This window comes from Bos mutus, chromosome 14, assembly GCF_027580195.1.
Source record: "Bos mutus isolate GX-2022 chromosome 14, NWIPB_WYAK_1.1, whole genome shotgun sequence".
Taxonomy (NCBI): Eukaryota; Metazoa; Chordata; class Mammalia; order Artiodactyla; family Bovidae; genus Bos; species Bos mutus.
The window spans coordinates 44304723-44332370 of NC_091630.1; positions in this window are offsets into that span (position 1 = coordinate 44304723).

Genomic DNA, 27648 nt, shown 5'->3' on the forward strand with positions numbered 1-27648 from the left:
TAATGCTATTTTCTGGGTGCCATGCTTGATTGTGCCTGATGGCTGGGCTCCATGTTCCAGTGGGGCCACTGGATGAACTCTCTGATTTGGTAGGGCTGCTGGTTGTGTTCTGTACTCAGTTCTATAGGGCCACTTGTGGATTCCAAATTCGCCTCTTGTTGGGTGAGATGGCAGACTGTGTTTCCTGGCAGGGCAGTGCCATGGGCTAGAATCTACAATTGGATAGGGATACAAGTTGGACTCCACATTTGCTCTTGATTAGGTAGAGTCTTAGGTTCTGCTGCCACACTGAATGGTGCCACTGGCTGGACTCTGTTCAGGCAGGGCCAGCCACGGTCAGGGCTTTGTCATCAGACAGAGCCTCAGACTGCGCTTTCTGATCAAACAGGGTAACAGACTGTGACCCAAACTTGGGTGGGGCCACAGCCTTTGCTTTGAGATCAGATAGGCCACTGGTTTTGCTCTGTTGTGAGGCAAGATCACTGGCTAGGCTCTATGTTCAGATGGGGCCTCCAGCTGTATCCCACAGTTAGGTGGGGCTACAGACTGTGCTCTGCAGTTGGGCAGGGTCAGTCAAGGCTTCCTGGTTGAGTGGAGCCATGACTGGGGGCCAGGGGAATCGCTGGCTAGGCTCCCTGCCTGGGCAAGGCCACAGGCTACGTTCAGCAATCAAATAGGGCCATAGGTTGGACTCCACTGCTGGGCACCACAGTAGCCTGGACTCCATAGCTAAACAATACCATAGGCTGGACTTTGAGGCTCCTGTTGTCACTGTTTAGGTTCCCTAGTTATGCAGGCATAGAATTTAAGCTCAACCATTAGATATGGCTGGCTCTTGACTGGGGACTCAATCAGAGAGAACTGTCAACCAAGCTCCCTGGCCTGATGGGCATACCAGCTCAGCTCAACACTGGGGCAGAGCTGGAATCTCTGCTTAGGCACAACGGCAAGCAGGAATGCTGTCCACCAAGATATGAGTCCTGATTGCTATAAGCCCCACCCCTTTTCCATCTCTAGCTGGTCCCTGGTGGTTGACTCTTACATATTCCCCCTCTGATCGTGATACCAGAAAAGCTTTATCAAGTCCAAGCTCTTGTTCAACTTGTCCAGAAGAATCTGGGCAAGGAAAACAAATAGAGAGAGAGAGACACACAGACACATACAAGCTGAGGAGCAAAGAGAGGAATAAGGTAGTTTATTTAGGGAAGACATGAGAGGACACACTCAGAGAAGAATGTGGCTGTCCTTCTTAATGAGGGGCATGCAGCAGAGCTTTTTGATCCTTCTTTTATCTTATTTTTAGCCCTTTGAATGGGTGGGGTCTTTTGATTAGGGGTGGAATATTCATTGAGGGGGTGGAATATTCACTGAGGGGATGGTTGAGATGTGGCCTGGATTGTACCAGGTTGCCTCAATTCCCAGTCCTATGCATTTGTCTCCTGAAGCAGACAGCACAGTAAGAGCTGTTTTCCCTTCAATTTTCCCTTACTAGTCAAGCCCCAAGCAGCAAAGGTTGTACATTGTCATCAGCAACCTGTGCATTTTTATTGAGTCGCCTCCAGTTTTCATGGTTAGAGTTTCTTGTTCAGAAGTTACAAAGTTTCTCTTTTAGATGCCCTTCTTCCATGTTTGGCCTCATTAAATGCCAAACAAGGAGGTGGCTTTGCCTTCTGCCTATGTATGAGGAGGCTGTCCTTGGGCCTGGCCCTGTATTTCCTGCCTCAACTACTATGAAGCAAAACCTGAATAGGCCTCCCAGGAAGTGTCCCACAAGGACCAGGAAGCTAGGTGTCCACCTTGGGCTCTCTTTTCCCACTGGAGAAGCCAAAAGCCCAGAGAGGCCCCCTGGATGAGGCGCTATGCTGGCCTGAGGGAGGGCAATGCGCCCAAAGCGAGACCACCCCCCCCTTACCCTTTGCCTGCAGTCCTTCTAGGTCCCCGTGTCCCAGGCTGGTATTTCACCCTTACCCCCCAGTTCTGGGGTTTTTGCAGTGGTGGCTTGTCTGGATAGTTGCTAGTGTATCTCCTTGTGAGGGAGACTAAAATCAGGAGTAACCTATGTCACTATCTTAATGATGTCACCTCCTTAAATATTCTTTTAAATACATACATCATTTAATAATGACAACAACCCTATGAGAATATATTCTACTGCTATCCCTATTTTAAGGAATAAAAATGGAGGCTTGGAGAAAAGAAAGAACCTACAAATGGTCACACCACTAGTTAGCAAAATAGAGTAATTTAAGCCAGGTCCATCTGACACCTGTTAAGGTTCCTAACACAACTATCTGTGATCTTACTGCTCTAATTAGCAATAAAAGGCATTAAGGATGTGCCATAAAGGACAAATTGTATATCCGTCAGTTTGGTTTATTTCCTCCCTCAGTTCTTGTCTGATAACAATAAAAATTTGGAACTACAGGGGGACTTCCCTGGTGGTCCAGGGGTTAAGAATTCACCTCTCAATGCAGGACTTGCAGGTTCAATCCCTGGTCGGGGAGCTAAGATCCCACATACCTTGTGGCCAAAGAGCCAAGACAGAAAACAGAAACAATATGATAACAAATTCAATAAAGACTTTCAAAATGGTCCACATCAAAAAAATCTTAAAAAAAAATGTAGAACTGCAGACTAAAGGGTTTTAAACAACAGGCAGGTTACAGCTCAGTTATAGCTCAAGCAAACAGGTCTTTTATTAAACAGACACTCCTAAGACATGGGAGCAGACTGACCACCAAGGAGTCATTATAATGATCCCTCTTGGTTTCCCCCTTCTTATACTTCCCGTCACCTCCTTTTGGTTGTACCCTGGGCAAAACAGGGCTTGTACCCACCAACAATCAAGAAAGGGAATGCAAATGGGCATATGCTCAAGATTGATTGACAGTTGCAAGTTATATAACAACAGGCTCTATTGTACATGTATTCCCATAATTCAGTCTATTATAATCAGATGTATATATGTATAGAATATTTATGAACCCCAATGGCACCCCACTCCAGTACTCTTGCCTGGAAAATCCCATGGAAAGAGGAGCCTGGTAGGCTGCAGTCCATGAGGTCGCTGAGAGTCGGATACGACTGAGCAACTTCACTTTCACTTTTCACTTTCATGCATTGGAGAAGGAAATGGCAACCCACTCCAGAGTTCTTGCCTGGAGAATCCCAGGGACGGGGGAGCCTGGTGGGCTGCCATCTATGGGGTCGCACAGAGTCAGACACGACTGAAGCGACTTAGCAGCAGCAGCAGCAGCAATGTGCTCCTGGCTGCCTAAGGTAACTTGAGGAAACCCCTGTGGTCAGTTTGTATCCACTGTGTGCCCAGGGCATATGTGCAGGAGTTAAAAAGTCTCTGGTTATTTTTGTAGCCTATCTGTGAGCTCCCCTACGCATGTCTGAGGTAGGGTTTAGAGATCAGCTTGCATCCTTTTGGCTAGGCCACCCCTCATTTGTCATGCCTAACTTCCTACCTAATGTATCTAAATGTTAATATTTATTGATTGCTAATTTAGGTAGTATTAGAAACTAATATTATGAGAAAGAGTAAAGGAAAAAGCAGAAAGAGTAAAATACATTAACATCCAAGCAAGGACCATCATGCATCTTTAGTTGAGAGGAAAGATGTCTTATGGTTATCATATACTCTCAAGTTCATAACAAAACCACAGCAGCCTGCATTAAACAGGGAAGCCATTCATGTTTCGTGATTATGCTTAGCCCTCTGGAACACACTGCATTCCTTTCTCTGGCTTTTTTTTTTTTGGTTCTTTTTTGTTTTTTTGAGGATCTTTTAACTTCTTTGAGTGAAAAATGAATTATCTAAACAGAAATTCTAACATCATCTTCCTAGTCACTAATTTATTCATGAATATATTATGCAAAACACTGAAGATAAAATATTATTAAAATGAGATCCTGACTACACAGAATTTGCAATGGGAGCTAGAAGAATAAAAGAAGCATTTGCCATGTGTGTGGTAAGTGTGCAAAATACAGCCAAGGCAAGGAAATAAACTGATATTCTGTAGTGCATTGTAGAACATGGCAGTAAGCTGTATGATATACGTGATTGTATTTTTAGTTCTGTTCTCCCTCTCATTAAAAATGTGTTAACAACTCTACAGGTTTCATGCCCAGAAAAGAGGCATGTCATATTATGCAAAATTATTTCCTTCAGAAAATGATTTCCTGTCCGATTAATCCTATGGTAAGAGTGCCATCAATCTGGGCCATGTAACTGTGTCCCATGGGATGATAGAAGCCCACGTTGAGCATTGTTTATGGATTTCCCCTTCAGTGGGATTCCCTCGACTGAGGCTCTGTAATGGGAGAATTTCTGCCCTGAACTCAGGATCTCAGCAATTTTTCCCCCACACAGGAAGTGTCCATCTCCCATTTGGGGGCCAGTTTTCCAAAATCATTATTGTTGCCATGTTTTCTCATTCATATGTACTGAATGCCAAGGCTTCCCTGGTGACTCAGTGGTAAAGAATCCACCTGTCAATGCAGGAGTCTTGGGTTTAATCTCTGGATCCAGAAGATCCCCTGGAGAAGGAAATGGCAACCCACTCCAGTATTCTTGCCTGGGAAATTCCATGGACAGAGGAGCCTGGCAGGCTACAATCCATGGGGTTACCAAAGAGTCAGACACGACCTGGCAACTAAGCAACAAATAGAAACATACTGGAGGCCACAGGAGTTTCTCTAGTTCAGGCAGAGTCTACACTTTTCCATCAAAAGGCACACCTTATCCATCAAACCATTTTCCCCATTTCATTCAAGTTGGTTTCCTTAGTGGGACACAAAATTGTTACCCATATTCCCACCTCTATGATGTTTTCCTCTTCCTCCCTCACTTGGAAGTCAGCCTTCCCGCTTGGTCTATCCAGCCTGCAGAGCCTTCCCATTTAAACCCTTTCCTAATGACATCAGCTCCCTGTCTGTCCCTTCTGAGTATAGCACTTTAGGCTCTATTAGGAATTAAGTGCTTGAGTGTATCAAATCTTACATTACTCTCTAGTCTGTTCTGTTGTGCCTTTCCAAGTGGCACCTTCACAACAGCAAGATCTGCCTTTTATGCTGTGGGGGTACTCCTAATTTACCACCCAAGCTGAGAGTGAAAAAAGAATATTCACAATTATTTTGGGATTTCAGACATAAACAGTGGCTGTCCCAGACAAACCAGGACTAATGGTCACCCTATATTATTTGTATTTGTCAGAGTCCCTAGTGTAGCACTCAAGAGGTCAGTAATCACCTCTTGATTAAAACGTCTACACTATTCTCCAATAGGACTTTATCTATAGATCTTTGGGGTAAAAAAAAAATATTTTTAGTTGCACAATTGTATCACAAGGATTGCTGTCAGTTTTGTACCACTGAAATACAGATAGTAAGAGAGAGATATATAGTAATTTAATTTGTGGAAGCCAAGAGAAAGAAATTATAAAGGGAATATAAAGAAAATATTCAGTAGATGTGGGCTTCACTTAATATGGCAATCTCTAGATCCATCCATGTTGCTGCAAATGGCCATTATTTCCTTCTTTTTTTTTTTTTTTTTTGACTGAGTAATAGTGGGCTTTCCTGGTGGCTCAGTGATAAAGAATCTGGTAGCCAATATAGGAGACTCAGGTTTGATCTCTGGGAAGATCCCTTGGAGAAAAGAAAGGCTACCCACTCCAGTATTCTTTCCTGGAGAATCCCATGGATAGAGGAGCCTGGCAGGCTACTGTCCATGGGGTCAAAAAACATTAGACATGACTGAGTGACTAACCCATTCACTTTCACTTTCAGTATGTGGTGGAGTATGCCTGATGACTTTTAAGTAGTATGGTGATTTGGTCAACTTGTGTATGAATGTATATATGTTTAAAATGATAAGGCATCAACTTGAAAAGTCTGAAGATAAATTCAAGGAGACATTAGACAATTGCCACTATAGTCTAAGAAATGATGAGGGCTTGAACAAAGTCAGTGGCAATAGGAGATGGTACAGATTTCATAGATTGCATGGATGTTGAAAGAATCAAGATGCAAGATGACTAACTTTCAGGACTCAACAGAAAAATCAATGAGTGTGTTCAGAATAATAAAGTTTGCCTCACAGAAATAATGAGCAGAAATCCAAAGAGCTGGATTCCTGCTACTGTTCCTCCATGAGTTGTCTTCTTAGCAAGTTCATATTTGCAATTTTCCAGTATTTATTGGGAGGGCTAGCGATTCTTATACCAGGAAGCAAGTACAGGAATAATATCTATTCCAAACAAAACCAAACTAGGAGCAGGAATGTGGCTCTAGTTTCAGGTATCTTCTAGACGCTGTCCATTGATAGATGTGGTTCTTCTAGGGTAGGAGAAGTGTATTCTCATTTCATGACTCAGGCTCATTTCGTGGCTAATTTTGCTTACCCAAGCCAACCAGAAGTCTCTCTCTTTCAAAACTGCTTGTCATAATACTATGCAGAAATCAGTAATGTGTTCTGGGATGTTAAGTTGGTATTCTTTTCTAATATCCTTAAAAGAAAAGACAGTGCACATAGCAGAATGCTTCTGTATGCCTAGCAAGTGTCTATTATAGTGTCCAGCCATGTATGAATGAGTCGTGTGTGCTCAGTCTACAAAGCAGTGTACATAGATGTCTAAGCTGACTGATACCAACACAACCTGCCAGTGTTCCCCAGTGAGAAACAACATCCAAAATTCAACCTGAATTTAATTGGAATATTCAGCTTATGGTGTAATATTAGGTCCCTTGACTTCATATTTAAGAATCTTCCAGTTTTTATGAGTGTTTCTATAGAAAATTTCTATATCCAATAATTTTAAAACAAATATTAATGCATATTCTACATACCATCTTGCACAATTGCCTATTGATCTGAATTTTCTTTACCCTCCAAAGTAAAAGAGACAACACAGCTATGCCCAAGCATTTGTGAACAAAGTCATGCACTCCTCATAATAATAGACCCTAAGTCACTTCCTGCTATTGAAACCTATGACCCCTGTGAAAGAAAGAAGCCCTACTATCCCTTAACATGGTCTCAAGACAAAGACCCCTCAGCAGAAGGAGCAATCAATGCATTTCAAGGAGAGCCTAGCTCTGGTTCAACAAAAGGGAAGAATTATCTTATCAACTTCTAAGTGGAAGCCATTCTTCCTATATGACTGGGGCTAACTAACCACACTCTATATATGCTGATATATTATATATTTATATATAATGTATTTTATACAGTATTTATATTAATATTAATATAATGTATACATACGTGTATGTGTATATATATATAGATAGATAGATAGATATAGGTAGTGGAGAAAGAAATGTGATCCACTCTAGTATTCTTGAGTGGGAAATCCCATGGACAAAAGAGCCTGGTGGACCATAGTCCATGGGGTCACAAGAGTCGGACATGACTTAGCGACTAAACTACCACCACCACCACAGATAGATAGATATCATTTCAGGAATTCTAGAAAGATCCTTCTACTGCAAAACTATCTCTACCCACTATTCAGTAATGCCTCTGAGTATGAAGTTTCTTACAACATAACTAAAGACGGTGTTTTAAAGGTAACTAATTCTATAAAGATGTTTTTCAAAAAACACATACCAATCTAGGTGTTTATATAACACTCTGGAGAGTAGACTTTAGTAAGGAAGAAAAAGGGATGCTTTTTAAAGGGTACTTAGGTTTCAATACTCAGCATAAGTTTAGATTCTATGTAAAGCCTTTTCTTAAAAAACAATCATTTAATTGTCTATTTCCATCATATATTGTTATTGAGTGTATATCTTGTTGCTGTTGTTTAGCTGCTAAGTCATGTCTGATGCTTTGTGACCCCATGAACTACAGCATGCCAGGTTTCCCTGTCCTTCACTATCTCCCAGAGTTTGCTCAAACTCAATGTCCATTGAGTTGGTGATGCCAGCCAACCATCACATTCCCTGTCTCCCCCTTCTCCTCCTGCCTTCAATCTTTCTCAGGATCAGAGTCTTTTCCAGTGAGTTGCCTCTTCACATCAGTTGGCCAAAGTATTGGAGCTTCAGCATCACTCCTTCCAATGAATTCAGAGTTGCTTTCATTTAGGATTAACTGGTTTGATCTCCTTGCAGTCCAAGGGACTCCAAAGAGTCTTCTCCAGCAACAAGGTTCAAAAGCATCAATCCTTGGGTGTGGAACCTTCTTAATGGTCCAACTCTCACATCCATACATGACTATTGGGAAAACCATAGCTTTGACTAGAAAGACCTTTCTCAGCAAAGCAATGTCTCTACTTTTCAATACACTGTCTAGGTTTGTCATAGCTTTTCTTCCAAGGAGTCTTAATTTCACAGCTGCAGTCACCTTCCACAGTGATTTTAGAAGCCAAGAAAATAAAATCTGCCATTGTTTCCATTTTTCCCCATCTATTTGCCATGAAGTAATGGGACTGGATGCCATGATCTTAGTTTTTGGATTGCTGTGTTTTAAGCCAGCTTTTTCACTCTCCTCTTTCACTTTCATCAAGAGGCTCTTTAGTTCCTCTTCACTTTCTACTATTAGGGTAGTATCATCTGCATATCTGAGGTTGTTAATATTTCTCAGGGAAGTCTTGATTCCAGCTTGTGATTCATCCAGCCTGGCATTTCGCATGATGTACTCAGCATAGAATTTAAATAAACAGGGTGACAATATACAGCCTTGAAGGACTCCTTTCCCAACTTGGAACCAGTCTGACGTTTCACGTTCAGTTCTAACTGTTTCTTCTTGACCTGCATACAGGTTTCTCAGGAGACAGTTAAGGTGGTCTGGCATTCCCATCTCTTTAAGAATTTTCCAGTTTCTTGTGATCCACACATTAATTTCTGACAATAATTAACATTAATAGAGCTTTAACTATCTGTCCAGCAGAATGCTAGTTCCCTAATCTCGTTGATCTATTGTTACCAATGTCATGAAATAGGACTATCTTCATTTACATTTCAAGATTAAGATGCCGAGGCTTAGGGCAAGTAAGTAACTTGTTCAGGTCACACAGCCAGGAAACGGCAGAACAATTCAAGCCCAAGCATTCTGACTGCAAATTCCATTCTTATAAGTATCACAACATACTGACTTTATGAGTATTTATTAAACCAGAAGAAAGAGCATAAAAGCATGGAGTACTTACTTGTGGTCACAGCGTGCAGGAGAACAGCTGGTTGTGATGAAAAGTGGATCATCTCAAACCAAAGTTCTGTTAAGAGTTGGCCCTGCCCAGTGGCACAGTCCCAAAGATATTACTCTGTTCTGTGAGATCATCTTTCTCAGGATGAAAGAGAGGCCACCATATGCACATGTGGTAGAGAGAGAGAGAGATCTTGAAACCATGCTAACAAAGGAGAAACTTTGCGAAGAAGAAAAATTAGGCCAGATAGTATTTTTGGATGTATACCTATTAAAGGGATATTCATTCATCCAAAGTATTTTTTTTTCATTTTGCGACCATGCCTCGTAACACATTTTAATACGTAAGTCGTTGATGCCCTTTCCATCCACAGACACAGAATCTGAAATACAATGTGAAAATAAGTAAATGAAACAAAACCCCAGTGACTCTTCAGGAACAAGAGAGGAAATGTGGAGGGGAGTGGATGTGCCTCTGGAAAACCTATTGGATTGCTGCTTACGGGTAATTTGCTAACATATTCATGGAGGCCAAGTATCAGGGAAGTATTTCTAGTCAGGTGTGCTCTGCCACTTTTACCCAAAGGGATCCTGGCCTCCCAAAGTTTGATGTTGGTATTGAGAACCACTTAAAAATACAAGACAAATTGTATCAATATTGAGAAGCTTGATCCGGGAACAAAAGATCATCGCCGGTACACCTCAGTTTAGTCTGGAAAATCTATGAGAATTCCCTTCACCTCCACCCCTATCCTGCCCCTTTTTTCCCCTTTCACCACTTGATAAACAAAATACAACCTCCATGACACTAACTTTCTTTTCTAGGCTCCCCTGATAGAGATCAACCGCCCATGTTTAAATCCCCATTGTTTTGCTCCTTTTTATAGTCTGTTTGAAACAAATGATAGCAAGTTATATAATCAGTTTCCACCACCAAACATAACAAACAAAAGATTGGGTATTTATCCAGCACTTTTCAAGCTTTCTTCTTCCTCTTCTCCTTATTGTGCATTCATGTTTTGTATTATTGAGAGAACAATTATTCAAAAGAAGAAAAGCTTATTTTATTTAATAGTATGCTAAGGAGCCAATTTCTAGTTTCTGCCTCCAGAATAATGAGCAAATCTGAACTGTGGCCTAAATATAATCCGACCAAAACAAAGCCACAGGGGTGAGCAACTTATTAGAAAAACAGATGTTATTGCCCAGAATGAATGTTTGTTTGGAGAATAGCAACACACACACACACACACACACACACACACACACACAGACACACAGAATTAGAGATAAAAAGACAGAAATGTTTTAAACTGGTACAGGTGAATAATCATTTTTAGTTAAGAAAAATACCTCAAATAAGGCATGAACTTTACCGGGTAAGGCTGACATAGTCAAAGAGTAGATTTTTTTATTACTTATTTACCTTTGGCTGCTCTGAATCTTCATTGCTGTATGCAGGCTTTCTCTAGTTGCAGCAAGCAGAGGCGACTCCCTCCTTGTGGTGTGTGGGCTGCTTCAGCTGCCATTCAATCCATCAGCTTGTTGCAGAAGGACAAGAGACCCCCAGCAGCATCAGCTGAACTGGCCCAGACAAGAATCAACCAACTGATCCACAGAATGGAGAACTAAACAAATAGTCATTGTTTTAAGGCATTAGTTTTTAAGGTAATTTGCTCTGAGGCTAAAAAGAATAAATGGAGATTCCATGCAATGCTTTAAAAATTGCACGTAATAATATCAATTAACATAGAAGCAACACTTCATAAAGGAGAAATTGTAAAGGATACAAAGATAAATGAAACACTTACAGATAGGAGATTTTAATTTCCCCTTCTCTGTCCATGAAAGCCAAGTAGGGGGAAAAAGGGCATAAAATATCACCTAAGAAACATAATTATAAGGTAGACTTGATTAATATTTACTGAACTCTTCACCTTAAAAATAGAGAATACACCAGGACTTTCCTAGAGGTTCAGGGATTAATTTTCCACACTGCCAATGTAGGGATCAGAGTTTTGATCCCTGGTGAGGGAACTAAGATCCCACATACCCTGTGGTACAGCCAAAAGACCTTTAAAAAAATAGACAGTACACCTTGTTTCAAATGCAAAGAAGACAATTAAATACAAAATAAAATAATGGAAGGCTTTTCAACCTGAAAAATGTAAAATTCAGAATTTCTAGAAAGCAATAAAAATAAAAACACTATAAATCAAGTCTATAAAATGCAGCTAAAACATTGTTTAGAGGAAATTTTTGAGATTAAGAATTTATGCCAGTGAAAAATAAATTGAAAATCTCGCTCAAACGTTCACAAAAAGGATATCAAAATAAACCAAAAAAGCAGAAGGAAAAAAATTAATAAAAATAAAAGGATTTACTCTCATCTAGGAAACAAAAATGATTTTAAAATAATCTTTTAAATATCAATAAATAAACTACTAGCAAAGATAATCAGGAAAAAGATGAACTGAGAATATTGTTAAATGAAATTATAAAGAGTAAAACTATAAAACCATTGAAAACAGAAAAAAGAATTTTAATAAGCTACTCAACACTAGGTAAATAAATTTTAAAACTTGGATGAAATGAGTAATTTTCTAGGAAAGCATAATTTCTTCACAATTGGAGAAAAATCCCAAACAGATAATATCTATAGAACAAATAAAGATGAGAGCTAAAAGCTACCTGCAAACCCCTCAAATAAAGCTCAAAATGTTTCCCAGGGGAATTCTAACAAATCATCAAGACCAAATAATTTAAATGACACAACTGTTCCGGAGCATTAAAAAGGAAGAATATTCCAAGGATTTTTTTAATGAAACAAATATAACATTGATACCTAAACCCACTTCCCAGGTGGTGCGGTGGTAAAGAATCTGCCTGCCACTGCAGGAGGCAAAGGTTTGATCCCTGGGTCAGGAAGATCTCTTGGAGGAGGACATGGCAACCCACTCCAATATTCTTGCCTGGAAAATCCCATGGACAGAGGACCCTGGCAGGCTCAGGTCAGCAGGTCACAAAAAGTTGGACATGACTGAGCAAACATACGCAGCACAACCTGGAAGATACTAAAAAAAAGAAAAGAAAAAGGATTAAACTTCCTTATGAATATAATAAAATTACCTATGTGATATATTAATAGCATATGAAAAGCATGACACTTAAAAGAGTGATAAGGCAGAATGTTAATTCCAATAATGTAAGAATGGTTCAGAATTAGAGAAATCTGTTAATATAATTCATCTAGTAATACAATTTATATTAATTATCTGGGGAGAAATTTTTTAGAATCATCTCCTGGGATACTAAAAAATGAAATTCAAAACTATTCTTTGTTCTTAATAATTCATAAGTATGGATGAGAATATATTCTTTGCCTAAACCCAGCATTATGCTTAACTGTGTTCCCATTAAAGACAAGAGCAGGAGAAATATAATGAGGATGTCTATTTTTTAACATTGTACTTGAATTAGCAGCCACTGCAATTAGATATAAGAACAGTATGGAGAAATATAAAATTTGGAAAAGAGATAAACTTAGTTTTTCAAAGTATATTATTATATACCTTGAAATGGTCTTCCCAGATGGTGCTAGTAGTAAAGAACCCACCTGCCAAAGCAGGAAACGTAAGGGACACAGGTTCAATCCCTCCTCCAGGAAGATCCCCTGGAGGAGGGTATGGTAACCCACTCCAGTATTCTTGCCTGGGCGATCCCATGGACAGAGGAGCCTGATGGCTTACAGTCCATAGGGTCAGCAAGATTCGGACACGACTGAAGCAACTTAGCTCGCACACACATACCTTGAAATACATGGGAATCAACTAAAAATTATTACATACAAAAAGAGAATTGATTAAAGTAGCTGGGTAAAAAATTCATATATGGGAATTAATTGTTTTTCACATTTGCAAAAGCCAACCAGTTAGAATATATAATGAGCAAAACGACCACAGTCACATTAGCACAAAAAAATGTATTACTTAATATAAATTTAACAAAAAATTTATCAGGCCTATGCCGTTAAACTAGTGCATCGGCAAGGGCCACAAATGGACATCTTAAACAAGAAGACTCAAAATCATAAAGATGTCAATTATTCATAATTCATAAGCATAACACAACTGCATTTAAAATACTAATAGTTTTCTAAACCAAAGTATATGGGTAAATTTATGTAAGAACAGCAAGAAATCACTGAAACAGAAGAGCAATGAGAGTGGGAAGGTTAGCTTCAACAGATATTAAATAATAATAATTTAATATAATTTAATTTAATTCAATAATTTAAATAAATGAAACAGTGGCAAAATGCAGTACATGTCTGTGAGTTATGTCGCTAAGTAATATCTGACTCTGTGACCCTCTGGTCTGTAGCCCGCCAGGTTCCTCTGTCCATCTCCAGGCAAGAATACTGGAGTGGGTTGCCATTTTCCTCTCCAGAGGTTCTTTCTGACCCAGGGATTGAACCTGCATCTCCTGCACTGGCAGGCAAGGTTCTTTATCACTGAGTCATCGGGGAAAACCAAAATGCAGTTCAGTTCAGTCGCTCAGTCGTGTCTGACTCTTTGCGACCCCATGGACTGCAGCACGCCAGGCCTCCCTGTCCATCACCAACTCCCGGAGCTTACTCAAACTCATGTCCATTGAGTAGGTGATGCCATCCAACAATCTCATCCTCTGTTTTGGGCCTAGTGCACTGGGACGATCCAGAGGGATGGTATGGGGAGGGAGGAGGGAGGAGGGTTCAGGATGGGGAACACATGTATACCTGTGGCGGATTCATTTTGATATTTGGCAAAACCAATACAATTATGTAAAGTTTAAAAATAAAATTAAATTAAAAAAAATAATTTAAATAATATTGTACTAGTATACAAACAGACCCAAAGACTATAATAGAATAGTTATTTCCAAAAGTAGGCCCAAATACGTATGTAATTTTAATGTATGATAAAGGTGTTAAATCAACGGTAAAAGGACTGTTCAATAAATGACATTAGGGCAACTAGGTATGTGTGTGGAAAAACTAAGTATTGTCTCAAAATCATGTTTCAAAAAAAAAATCCTAAAAGATGAATAATTCAGTGTAGAAAATGAAATCTTAAAAGTAACAGAAGAAAGCATAGAATTGCTTTTATAACAGTGGAATGCAAAAGGCCTTTCTAAGAATGGCCCAAAAAATCCAGAGATCATAAAAGCAAAACTGATTAGTGATCATCCCAACACCCTGATTTTACAGCTCCCTGATGCCCCTCTTCTAAACACCCTAGCTTAGCTATCACTCCATGGATATACCTCTACCTTGTAATTGTCAATAATTGCAAATTTTCCATAATCTCAATTTCACTCCAACCAGAAATACCTCTAGTAGCCTTTACTCCAACAACTCTTTGAACCCATCAGGTCCTACAAACTATTGATTCTACCATCTTTTCATTGATCATTACCTCCCTAATTGCTGCTGCTGCTGCTGCTGCTAAGTCACTTCAGTCGTGTCCGACTCTATGCGACCCCATAGACGGCAGCCCACCAGGCTCCCCCGTCCCTGGGATTCTCCAGGCAAGAACACTGGAGTGGGTTGCCATTTCCTTCTCCAATGCATGAAAGTGAAAAGTGAAAGCGAAGTCGCTCAGTCGTGTCCGACTCTTAGCGACCCCATGGACTGCAACCTACCAGGCTCCTCCGTTCATGGGATTTTCCAGGCAAGAGTACTGGAGTGGGGTGCCATTGCCTTCTCCGCCCTAATATCTTCACTAGCCTTATTAACCAGCTTAAAATTATAATGACCAACCTAGAACTGGTCCTTATAATTGCTACCTTAGATAAACCCTCAATTCCCTTGACCTCTTTTTCTTCATCACGCTTTAAAAAATACACACAACATTGGTTATATCTAGCTGTCTACCTGTCTAGCTGTCTACTCCAGATTTATACCAGGGAAGCTGAACCTGGCTCAGAAAACTCTACAACCCTGCTTAATGTTCTCGTTTTAATTCATGATCACAAACCTCCAGTAGACCATTAATATTCCCTGACAAGGCAACTTGACCTATTTTATTTGTTGTTCCACTCTCTTAGAAAGCTGTTCCATAAATTCTCTCTCCTCAAACTTCCAACTCAGTTCCCACCACTGTTACTCTCACCTGATGACTTTGCTTATATTTTTTTCTGAAAGATAGGAACAATAGAAAGAGAACTCTTCCAGTCTTCATATATAGCCACACTTTTGTTTATCCACATATCCTCTACCTTCTCCCCTCTTACTATGAATAAATTTTCTGTGCTCCAAACTAATGCCAGCCCTTAACTAAGACTCTGGACTAGACTGCATGATCTCTCATCTCCTATATATTATTGTTCCAGGAATTCTTTCTTTTCAGCAGCAGCAGCATGAGTTTTCCCCTCTATCTGGATAAATATATATTTAATTTATATGTAAACATGCTGTTCTGTCTTCTGAAACTCTTATCTATATAATTTATTCCCTTGGAAATCTCATTTGTTCTCTTGCCTATAAATATATGATAAAGATTCACAAAGATGTATATAGATTAGGACTCTCCCTCAAGCTCCAGACCCTGATTTCCTATTCTCTGCTTAGATCAATTTAACTCATAGAAAACTGAGTCCCTAATCTTTCCCTACCTTCATGAAGATTGCTTATCTATCCTTTCAGTTATGTAGACAAATAACTTGGAGTTGTCCTTGACTTCTGTCTTTCCTCCTCAGCTGAAATCCAATTTATCAGCAACTCTTGTAAGTTCATATCATAAATATGTCTAAACTCCTTCTCATCACCTCCACTATCACCACTCCAGTCTAATTTCCACACTATTAGCTCTCAATCTCTGCAGTACACTATTCAGTGGTCACGCTTCTACCTTTGTTCCTTCAGTATGTTCTCTACAGTAACCAGAGGGATTCTACTAAAATTTAAGTCAGATCAGGTCACTCTTCTGCTCAAACTCTCTAGAGCCATGGTTTCCAAACTGTGTGCCAAGGCACCCTTGGAGCACCACAATGAACTCACTAGGGTGCTCTAAGATAGTTTATATTTTAGAGAAAGGAATACAGAGATATTCAGCACTTGGGAGACATAAGGTGAGCTACTAATTCTAAGTAGTTGATAATTTTAGTATGAAATCATGCTACACTTCTTTTCATGACGTGATATCTTTTTAAAGCAGAATTACAGAATTTCAACACTCTCTACACTAAAAAGCAAATACCACATAAAAACTAATGTGGAAGAGAAAACAAGTGTGGCAGTATTTAATCTGATTCCAAAGTTTGAGTATTTGTGCTATGGACAAATGGTGCAGACATCCCACTCATAATAATTATGGTTAAGAATTTTATTTTTTTTCTTTTTTCTTTGAATTTACTTTTCATTTTTTGTTTAGTTATTTTTGCATGCACTGGGTCTTCATTACTGCACAGACTTTTCTCCGGTTGTGGCAAGTGGGGAGTACTCTTCATTGTGGTACACAGGCTTCTCACTGTGGTGGCTTCTCTTTTTGCGGAGCACATGCTCTAGAACACGGGCTCAGTAGTGGTACATGGACCTCACTGCTCCATGTCATGTGGGGTCCTCTTGGATCAGAAATTGAACCCATGTCCCCTGCAGTTGCAGGCAGACCCCTGACACTGGACCACCAAAGAAGCCCTGATTTACTTTTTTTTAAGTAGCTACTAAGTTGTTAGGACATGAATAGTTGTCAAGTTCTTTGGCTATAGCTACTTAATAAATAAAATTGTCAGGTCTTCCTTTTGGCCTAGAAGTATGGTGCGAAAATTAGGCACAGAATACAATAGCCTTAAGTTGAGAAAAAAATTTTGTGTGGTTAAAGAACTGGAAAAAACAAACAAACAAGCCAGTGAGCCTGAAGCATGGTTAACATGGGGGAAAAATAGTCAAAGATCACCCTGGAGAGGCAGATAAGGCCCAAGTCATGCAGAAGATCATAGGCTATACTGAGAAACTCGACTTTAAGAGCAATGAAAGATCTTTGAAGTTATTTGAAACAGATGAGTAATTTGATCTGATACACAATTTTACAAGATCAAGTTGCTCCATGGAGAACAGGTTGAGAAAGGAGAAGAAGTGGAGAACTTGACAGGCAGTCATCTGCTTGAACCAGAGATGCAGCCAAGATAGAGATGCACGGAGACCAGGAGTATTTTGTAGGCAAAATTAACAAGACTTGGTGATGGATTGAATGCAAGAGATAAGGGAGGTAGAAGTATCAAAGATGGCTTTTAAATTGCTGGCTTGGGCAACTAGGTGCCTGAAATGATGATAAGGAGGAACTAGTCTAAAGGAGGGAGAAGGCAATGGCACCCCACTCCAGTACTCTTGCCTGGAAAATCCCATGGACAGAGGAGCCTGGTGGGCTGCAGTCCATGGGGTCGCTAAGAGTTGGACATGACTGAAGCAACTTAGCAGCAGCAGCAGCAGTCTGAAGGAGAATATTGAAACTTAGATTTAGATATTTTCAACTTAAGGTGTTTACAAAACAAGCAATCAGTGACTGTAGGCTGACATTTGGGTTTGAATGTGAAATCAGTATCCCTTTCCCTAAATGTGGCCTGATTCTTCATTCTTCATTTTACTGAGTTCTTAACTATAGACACTAAATACCCTTAGGATATACAGTCTCATCCAAACTCAACTCGAATGCATCCTGCCAAGGCAGGCAGTACATTAAGGGTCTCCATCTGTTAGTGTGCACAAAATTCAGTTTTGCTGCCATAAAACCAGTATTTGGGTGCTTAGATGGAAGCAAAGAGAAACATATGCTTTTTAGTCTCCAGACTTTTCCTTGAAAACAAACTTGCTTTACTTGGCTGTTGGCAGCCTTCCAAGCCCTTCCAATTGTTTCCCCTTAGGGTTGTACGTTCTCCTTATTACATAACCAATGCTGGGGATCCCATGGCAAATTAATCAAACCACCGTAATATGAAGCAACAATTTCCTGAGTTTGAATTTTATTGAAGCCTGAGTCCCTCTACTGTAATGGTTTGTTGTTACTCATATTGTTCACTATGTTATGTCTGACTCTTAGTGACTCCTTGGACTGCTGCACACCAGGCTTCCCTGTCCTTCACTATTTCCCAGAGTTTGCTCAAACTCAAGTTCATTGAGTCAGTGATGCCATCCAACCACCTCATCCACTATTGCCCCCTTCTCTTCCTGCCCTCAACCTTTCCCAGCAACAGGGTGTTTTCTAATGAGTCAGCTCTTTACATTACGTGGCCAGAGTATTGGAGCTTCAGCCTCAGCATTACTCCTTTCAATGAGTATTCAAGGTTGAATTCCTTTAGGATTGACTGGTTTGATCTCCTTGATGTCCAAGAGATTCTCAAGAATCTTCTCCAGCACCGCAATTTGAAAGCATCAGTTTTTCAGGGCTCAGCCTTCTTCATGGTCCAACTCTCACACCCGTAGCTTTGACTATATGGACCTTTGTTAGCAAAGTGATGTCTGTTTTTAATACGCTATCTAGGTTTCTCATAGCTTTTATTCCAAGGAGGAAGCATCTTTTAATTTTGTGGCTGCTTACCAATTCAAATTTGGATCTCAGTATCTTAAATTAAACTGAAGTTTGACACTCCTCTATTGTCACTGTATTTTGTGCTATCTACCCCTTTAAGGGTTCTTCACATATGGGGTTTCAGAACGCATCCACCAAGCCTGTTTTGTTTATCAGAGCCTTCTTATCTTTGTACCAGGTTTATCCTCATCCTCCTTGGAAGAGTTCAACTCCACACTAGAATTGAAGATTTGCTCCATGTTGCCGTTAGTTATTTTGTGATGTTTCTGTCACTGTAGCAGTAAACATAGATGTTTATGGATTTTCCCTTTACACTCAATCTTTCAATAATTCAGTCTCTACTGACTGAAGCAAACAGCCACATTTGGCCGTTTGTGTTGATCTGTACCTATGCATAACAGATTCTAGTTGTATAAGTGAATGAAGCTCTAGAAAAGTTTTGCTTACTCTTACAATTACTGAAGTGGTTTCTCATAATTAGGAATAGCAGCCATTTTAATGTTGATGCTCCTATTTCTGCGCTTGTTTAGTCCCTTCTCCAAGAGCTACATTTTTCTTATGCTTATTTCTATTACATTGGACAGTTGGTGGAAGGGAGGGGACGATTTCCACTGCTTTATTAAAACTATTCTGTAGCAGAATATACTTCTCTGCAGCAACAGTACCTTGATCTGCTTTGGGTGCATGCCAGTACACAACATAGCAGTTCACTTCCAAAATACTCTTAAAGTTATGCTTACTATACTACATTAATCTGTGCCAGCCCCCAAATGAGGATCAATCTAAGAAATATTATTTACTCATTTGCCACAATTTACTGTCTTAATTACGTACCTGTTGCAATTACATTCGTCCTTCAGTATCTGCAAAAAATCGGATCCAGGATCCCCCTCCCCAAGGGAATCAAATTCCATGGATGCTCAGGTCCCTTATATAAAAGGACCTAGATATAGTCACACCTTTGATTCCACCCAGGGTTGATTGAATCCATGGATGTGGAACCTGTGGCTAGGGAGGGCTGGTGGACTGTACTACTTATCTACCACATAGATGAGCTGTCACCTGTTATAATGTAGGTCCTTTCCTCAATGTATCAGAATACATCAATATTTATGGATTTTCCCCTTTGCATTTGACCTTTTAATAATTTGATCCCTTATGAATGAATCGGTCCATCAGCTTATCATTTGTATTGATTTGTACTTGTCACTCTATTAGCACTTGAAGCACTCAAATGCTTGCTAATCTGAATTCTTGAGGACTTGTTTTAATATTGATGTATGATCTGAAACCATTCAAGTATAGGAGAAATCTTGCAATCCTCATTCTTTACTTTCATTTTGCTTTATTTTCTCCTTAATGATTTCTGTATCATATAGAAGCAGGAAGAATTAAATTTTCTTAAATATTCCTTATTTCTATGCTTTTTCCTTAAGAATATATTAGTAACGTTTAAGTCTCAGTGTCTCAAAATATTAATAATTGATCATTAATTTCTATTTAGTAGGTACCATTTCTTCCCTACAGTGTATTTTTGATCAAATTTCTTGCTTCAGCACAATATTCTCTGACTTAGTCAATTGAAATGTAAGGCTTTTCCCCTATTCAACTCTATGTCCCATAATACTAAGGCAAGTGTTCTTCAAATGGGAACAACTCAGTCAATATTTGTTGAATTAAGTCATTAGACATATTGAAGAAAAGTCTTACAAGCCCAAGTCTCTTTTATTAATGTGAATATCTCTTTGTGGTAGCTCTCTGGAGCCTAAATTGATCTGTTTTCCCAGTTTTCTATTATAGCTCCATATAGAACACACAATCAACTTAAAATGAATAGCACAGTCCAGCTGGGAAATACTTGACAAAAAACTTAACTCTAGGCAAACAGATTTCAAAGAATCACTATTTATAGTGAAAGTTAGCCAGCCATTCTCCTAGTTCTTCTAAATCTTGATGAGCCAAACTAATAAAGTATGTTTGGATACAATTTAAATGAAAGATTTAAAAAAAAAAAACTCATCCTCTAGATCTTCCTTAAAGAAAGCAGTCAAGTTTTTATGTTTATTCTCAGTGATAATATGATTTCATGTATTTTTATTGTTCATTTGCTGGAATAAAGAAAGGAAAATTTTATTTCTTGGGATGAAATGCTTTCTGTTGGAACAGAATTGTTTTTCTTATTCAAATCTTTTAGTACTTTGAGATTAGAAGCAATGAAAAATCTGCACCTGCATTTTTGTGGGACTAGAAAAATGAGTGAAATTAAACTGTCTTCATGGGGATCAAATGAGAAAAATCCATTTGACACCATTAGTTTTGGGGTCCCAAGAGAGCACATGTAACACATTGCATTTCCCTATCTGAAAACATAACCAGAGTCTGCTTATACATGCCAAACATGTGGAATATGAACAACCCAATCAGTCACGTAACAATCTGCATGATGCCAAACATCTGGATATTTGGAAACTTCCAAATGAATGAGTGAATTTTTCACCTTTCTTCTGAATTGTTTTGGCAGCATGTGAACACGGTCAAGTGTGGCACTTACAACTGTGTTGTTCCTTCTAAGTGTCAAGTTCTAAAATGTCTTAAAAGTCCTAGCCATTCAATATCCAAAGAAAACCTATTTAGAATACAGTTTTTTGTGATTCATTTTGAAAAAGAACTTATATTTAACACTTATCATGACAAAAATATCAAGGCCCATTAAGTGAATTCATATATTGACTCAATAGATTTTAGAAAGCATAGCAGTAATGTGCTACTCTCCAGGGAAAATATCCATATTGAGGTCATCTGTTTTCAGCTTATTATGTACCCCATTTTGAATTCATTGTGTTATTGTGCCACCTCTAATCCCTCCCTTAATGTCTGAGAAGTTTCTCCAGGAGGGATGTGGGAAAGAAATATACTTTGTGACTGGGAGCAGAAGAATGAAAAATTTAAAGGTCTGACATCAGAGGCCAAAATGAAACAAAGCTTTGGCAACAACCTGAGATGCAGAGGGAAAAGAAATAACATCAAGGTGCTGGTTGGAGATGCTCTTTAGGGGAAGTCAGAAAGGATGGGGATACCCTCCCTCAATACAAGGACCACATGGAAGCCATGTTGGGAACCCATCAAGAACTTAGATCAACTTAAAGGAAGGAAGAAGAGACTAGCGTCTGTGACTAGAAATTTCAAAACTGCTACCCAAATTCTCTTTCTTTTTCTTCTCCCTCATCCACTTCCTTCTTCCTCTCCTTCTTCTCCTTCCTCTCCTTTCATTGTCCCCTTTCCCCCTTTTCTGTGTATTCATATCCCTGAATTTAAAAATGCAATCCATGATTCTACAGACAGAATCTTTTCATATAATGTTTACTACCCCTCTTTCTAACCACCACTCCATCTCTTCCTTCTTCCCGACTAAATATCTCTGAACCCTCAGGCTTCTTTAAGCTCTCCACTGCCTGTTCACCAGATACCTCTTCTTTGCGCCCTACAGGTCAGCTTCCGTTCCTGTTAGTAAGTGTTAGAGCTTCCGTTAAGCTAATACAGCTCAAACTTCAGAACTTCTATTTTATTTTCCAGGGCCCTGGGAGTGGCCCTAGCAATATGTTCATATAGGCATATGCTTTGATAAAATTTGCAGCGTGAGGTCGCAGGGCCAGAAGTTGTATCGCAATATGTCATCTGACACCAGAAATACGTTGATGTGAAAGAGAAACACAAGTTAGTCTGTGGAAAGTTACAAATGGAAAATAAATTCAGTTCTCATTGATACTTAGAATGTTCTCTTTTGTCAAAAAGTTCTTGATGCCCATAAGAAATACAATAATGCGCTATATATTTTTCCTTTTTAATGGAGGTCATAATGAATGAAATTAATCAAACTTTCCATTTGTTAGGCATATATCTATAGCAGAACTACAAATAGCCAATGTGTCTCTGTTTAACTTAATGTGATCTGTGTATCCCAGGTTATTAAATAGCATCTTAGCATATCTGATAATCTTATCCTGATAAAAGACTAGGTATTCCACTCAAAGCTATACATAAAATTGCCAGCAACACAGAGGAACTGACTGAAAAGGCAATTGTTCCAAAGACAAAATTCCTACACATGTTCACTGGGAAGTCATCCAACTATAGTATAAAAGCAATTTATTCACAATTTTGTGGCTCAAACTGATTTTCAAATGCATTTAAGTGGCTCTTGAGCAGCTTTAATTTCAACTTTGCACATTTTACAGAATCAGTGACAATATTAAAAATCAAATATTTTTGAAGAAGTATGCTAATAGGAAGCCAAACATATAAACTAAAGAAAACTGATAGAAGCTTCAAAATGTCTTTAAAGTTTGAGATAATTACTATATTTAAAATGTGTAACTAATTATTTCTTTTCTGATTATTCTATCAATAAATAAATATTGCCTTTCTCCCAGTTTTGTATTTATAATTTTATATTCTTTTTGTTAGAAAAAAGCCCCCAAATCATATAAGTTTCAGGTTTCACAAACCCTGGGTTTTCTCCTGACCTAGGGCTTCCCTAGTGGCTCAGTGGTAAAGAATCCACTTGCGATGCAAAGGATGCAGGTTCGATCCCTGGATCAGGCAGATCCCCTAGAGAAAAAAATGGCAATCCACTCCAGTATTCTTGCCTGGAAAATTCCATGAACAGAGGAGCCTGGTGGGCTACAGTCCATGGGAATGCAAGAGTCAGACATGACTTAGCGACTAAACCACCACCGTCACCACTGTAGCATCATTTCATAAAGTCCAAGAAGTTCTTGCCTCAGAATCACCCATCAAAATGCAGAGTCATGGACTCAACTCTCCATCTGCAGAATCAGCACCTCAGAAAAGTGACTCTGAGACTTACATTTTTAACAAAGTCTATGTATGATCCTTTTGCATATTCAAGATTGACAAATGCTGCTCTTTTAGAAATGTTTTCTTGGAAGTCTAATAACCTACTACTTGTCAACCCCATTTTTCTAGCTCTCATCTCCTCGTCCTTTTCCATTACATTTATGTCCTTTTCTTGAAAAATAGAGCTTGTCTGGGTTATCTCTGGAACTTCCTGATTTATCTCTTCTCTCTCATTTGGACTTATGTCCCCTAAATGTTGGCATATCCAACAAGGTTCTCACCTTAGCCCTCCACTTTTATTTACACTTTTTTTTTTCAATTAGTGGTTCAATTTTCTACCAGACCCAGTGATCACCTGGATGAATTTTCTAGGGTAGGCATAACAAATTACCATAAACAAGGTGGCTTGAATCAACTAAAATTTGTTATCTGGAAGCCAAAAGTCTGAAATCAACATATCATCTAGAGGCTTTGAAGAATATGGTAAATGCTTCTCTCCTGTATTCTTTTGACTCCCAGCCATCCTCTTCATGCAATCTTTCACACTTTGGCTTGTAGATGCAGCACTATAATTGCTGCCTCCGTCTTCACACGGCATTTTCCCCTGTGTATGTATCTAAATTTCACTCTTTTTACAAGAGGGACATCAGTCATGCTGGACTTAGGACCACTCTAATCCAGTAAGACCTCATCTGCACTTCATTATATCTGCAAAGATCCTATTTCCAAATGAGGTCATATCCAAAATTCCTGGCTTGGAGGGTAGGAGGAAAGCGGTGGAGCTACTGTTTGAGCCAGCATATCACCTCAGAGCCACTGGCTTTCTGTGCACTTTGAGAACTAGTCTTTGAAATTTCACAATGGCCCATTAAATTGAAGTTAACCAGTTCAATTCATCAAGCTATCTTCTTTCAGGTCACCTCATAAAATAACTCCTTAAGTAGTGACTGGCCTTTGTACTTCTTTCTCACTTAGACCCTGTCTGTCCCATCGTGGTCAGATCTATCAGGAATCAGGATAGTCACTCTGTCCTAATGACAAAGTGTATACATGGAACTGTGTCATGGGGCCAACCACTGTAAACCCTGTACTCACTTTGCATGTGTCATTTGTAATGGCATCGCAAAGTTAGGTAGAGTGCTATGGCCTTAAAATGATTTAGCCATGATCACTTCTCGTAGTTTAAAGACTAATATTGAGAATGGTTACCTGCACAATGCCTTCTTTTAAGACTTGCTTGTGGATGTCAGAGACGAGCAGTAAAGTTGTTCCTTTTGATGGTGCTGGAAGAGGAAGCAGAGTATTTTCTAGGCTACATGGGACATTAAAGACCAAGGATTTCCATTGTTTCCTGAATGCTCTCTAGGTCTACTGGCTCAAACTTGAATACCCACACCAACCCCATAGAGAAGAGTAGTTTAGAACCCAGGTCTAGAGCCAGATGACCTGGGTTCAAATCCTAGCTCTCCCACTCACTACTAGGCAACCTCAGACAGCCGCTTCACTCTATGTTTCAGTTTGGTCATCTGAAAAAGGAAGAGAAATACAAATTTCTAACATAGCATTATTGTTGTTTAGTTGCTGGGTCATATCCGACTTTTATGACCCCATGGCTTTAGCCTCCAAGGGTCCTCTGTCCATGGGATTCTCCAGGTAGGGATGCTGGAGTGGGTTGCATTTCCTTCTCTAGGGGATCTTCCACCCCAGGGATCGAACTCACATCTCCTGCATTGGCAGGTGGATTATTTACCACTGAGCTCCCTGGGAAGCCCAACATAGAGTTGTAATGAAGAGTAAATGAGATATTACATGTATAGAACTGAATATAGAGTATGGCCCCAAGAAGAGTTCAAAACTAGCATACTCCATGACCATTCTGCAGTTGGTAAGCTTTCTAGGTGACCTAACCTTAACTCTCTATAGCTTGTGCTACATTCTGATATCTCCCAGGACAAGTCCTATCTACCTCTTGCTTGGCAGCCTCAGATTAGAAGACAGCAGTTACACCTGGTGCTTCAAAAGATTTTTCTGACTCGAGCTAAATATCTTCATTTTTTTCTTCAATGAGTCCTCATAGGAAGCCTTCCTTACCTGGGTCAGATACCCTGGTATGCACTTCCATAGCACTATGGACCTCTCTTGTATAGCACTGACTACAGTTACAATTTTCCATTTTATTTGTGTGATGGTTAGTGTCATCTCTCCTGTTTGATGTGAGAGTGGGGACCATGCCTGTGTTGGCTCATGCTCATGGACAAGTGACATGCTGTGACATGGGACATGAGGTAGAACCCATCAGTATGGTTTTCTGGAGCCTTAGGAAGAGACACCCACAGGTAAATAACTTGTTGCCTCTCGAGATTCAGGCATGAATCTCTGCATGTTTACTCAAGCCTGACTCTCAGGCTCACCTTGTTATAGGATCCCCACTGAGCCCATGGAGCTCAGGCCTCCCCTGAAGTTCCTCTGCTCCCCATCAGCTTTCTCAGGGGGTCTCCCAGCCCCTGGTAAGGAGGAGAAACACCAGCTTGGCTTCTGCCTGTAACAAAATTGAGACACATTTACGTTTTTTTTAAGAGATGTTCCCCTTCAACCCCAGGGCCTAGGCTACTATTCCACCTGTGATCCTGGCCTTTTCTCCCTTATAAGCTAGAGTTTGTGTGTATTTTGAAGGAGAAGGTAATAACAAAGGCAGGGGTTGCAGCATTGGACTACAGGGAAAGTCTCACATGTAACTGCAGCTTCAAGGTAAAGGTCATAAATCAGGCTGCTCATATTTCCCCACAGTCCAGAGTCACGGGTACAAAATCCAGGCCTATCCCAAGAAAGACCTGAGGAAAATGTACTGGAGAAGTTTGTACACTCATGATTCAGTGGATTTTTAGCTCCAAGTCAATGGTTTCCGGGGGCTTCCCTGGTAAAGCTTAGCTGGTGAGGAGCCTGCCTGTAATGCAGGACACCCCGGTTCGATCCCTGGGTTGGGAAGATCCCTGGAGAGGGGAAGGGCTACCCACTCCAGTGTTCTGGACTGGAGAATTCCATGGACTATTCCATGGGGTCACAAAGAGTTGGACACGACTGAGTGACTTTCATTTCACTTCACGTTAATGGTTTCCAAACTTCTTACCATTATGAACCCTTCTCCTATTCACCATCACACCAAATTGCACATTTGTTAAAGATTTTGTGTTTAACAAAATAAAATATTTTTATAAATTTAAAAAAGACTAATATTTCAATAGTATAAAATAATTTAATCTACATTGTGAATTAAATTACCAAGGTATAGTTATTCATTTGAATTCACCATCTCAATAAACAGTTCAAAATGCATTAATAGAGCTATTTTAATAAAAAATATAAGCATATGAGTCCCTTGGATTTCAAGGAGATCAAATCAGTCAATCTTAAAGGAAATCAACCCTAAATATTCACTGGAAGGACTGATGCTGAAGCTGAAGCTCCAATACTTTGACCACTTTATGTGAAGAGCCCACTCACTGGAAAAGATCCTGATGCCGGGACATAATGAAGGCAGGAGAAAAAGGCAACAACAGAGGATGAGATGGTTGAATGGCATCATTGACTTAATAGACATGAATTTGAACAAACTCCAGAAGACAGTGAAGGACAGGGAAACCTGGTGTGCTGCAGTTCATGGGGTCACAAAGAGTTAGACACAATTTAGGAACTGAGCAATAGCAATGAGCATGTGACATCAATATTATGTTTATTATCTCTGCTTAAAACTGTAGGGATATTCTCAACTCCATGTTTTAGAGATAATAGTAGCCATTCATTTAGGGACAGTGGTCAGTTAATTTTTAAATGAAAATGGATGTTACCATATGAAGAAGGAATTCAGTTCAGTTCAGATCAGTTGCTCAGTCGTGTCCGTCTCTTTGCGACCCTATGAATCACAGCATGCCAGGCCTCCCTGTCCATCACCAACTCCTGGAGTTCACTCAGACTCACGTCCATCGAGCCAGTGATGCCATCCAGCCATCTCATCCTCTGTTGTCCCCTTCTCCTCCTGCCCCCAATCCCTCCTAGCATCAGGGTCTTTTCCAA